Raw genomic sequence first — 1,553 nt, forward strand, 5'->3', positions numbered from 1 at the left:
GACAGAGAAGGAAGGGGGGTTATTGGGGCCACCCAACTCCTTGGATTGAATCCCATTCCGGGGGGGAAGCCGCCTCTTTTGGGGGCGCCTGCGGCCCGGGATCGGATCTGATCACAGGCGGCAGGCAGGCAGCTTCTGGGACTTCTGGGGCCGACCTACCACCTGGGATCCGATCATGGGCAGCAGGCAGGCAGCTTCTGGGGCTTCTGGGGCCGACCTACCACCTGGGATCTGATCACCGGCGGCAGGCAGGTGGCTTCTGGGGCTTCCGGAGTCGGCCTTCAGCCCGGGATCGGATCCGATCACGGGCAGCAGGCAGGCGGCTTCTGGGGCTTCTGGGGCCGGCCTACCGCCTGGGATCCGATCATGGGCAGCAGGCAGGCGGCTTCTGGGGCTTCTGGAGTCGGCCTTTGGCCCGGGATCGGATCCGATCACGGGCGGCAGGCAGGCAGCTTCTGGGGTTGCACACTGGGTCCTGTATGGCGGCTGGCGCTGTCCCGCCCTGCCTGCAGTATGCAAATTAGCCACCATCTTTGTTGGCAGCTAATTTGCATATTGTGCTGATTAGCCAATGGGAGGCGTAGCGGAGGTATGATTAATTACCATGTTTGTCTATTATTAGATAGGATTACTAGCTAATCCCTTATTATTCCATTCTCCTGTTAAGAGTCAATAATTCTTTCCATGTACATTCCTGTGTGGTTTCTTTCTTGATCAGACCCAGAGTGATACAATCCCATCCATTAATATGACACATACTTCCTTGAACTTTAGTCAGCTGGATTCTAACTTTACTTCTCTTTCTACAAGAAACACTTTTCATACTTCGCTGTATCTATCTGACAGAGACATAATGCTGTTAATACAGAGGTACCAACAAATGTTTAAACACATACTTCAAATGATTCATACTCTACATACTTTCATTAGTTTAAGGCCACTATAAACAAGTAACACATTTTGTAGTAACCCACTTTATTTCAGAATTTTTACTAACAAAAGCATAAATAATCAGGATATCATAAGAATGCATTCCTCAGTGTCCACTAGACTATAAGATTTCAAAGTCAAGACCAGCCTGCATGCTTAGACCTCCTAGACCTTGTAAGACAAGAGATAATGAACTGCTCATGCTCACAGACTGTTCAAAGCTACAGGGTCAGAATGGGGCTGAGCATGAATGATGCTTATTTTTGCCTAAATGTGAACAATAAGATAAATTATGCTCAAAACAAGGACTTACAGCCAGGCAACAAATTATTTATTTACAAACAAATAATTATGTTGGAGTTTCAGAGTAACATGGTTGAAAGTATATATTAGAAGCTTTTTGGCAAGTCTCTACTCTGTGCTTCTAAAAACCTAGCAGAAAGCCCCCTTCAACAAGAACAATATCATCAACACTCATTTTACCTCCCATGAGGAAAACTGGGAGAGGTTCAAGTTGGCCTCAAGCCCAATTTGGCTCGTTCATGTCACTCAAATGTACCCCCTCCAACTTATCCCAATAAAATGTAACTAGCTTGCATAAGATCTGCATAAAGTAGTATTTG

This window comes from Myotis lucifugus, unplaced genomic scaffold, assembly GCF_000147115.1.
Source record: "Myotis lucifugus unplaced genomic scaffold, Myoluc2.0 scaffold_105, whole genome shotgun sequence".
NCBI lineage: Eukaryota > Metazoa > Chordata > Mammalia > Chiroptera > Vespertilionidae > Myotis > Myotis lucifugus.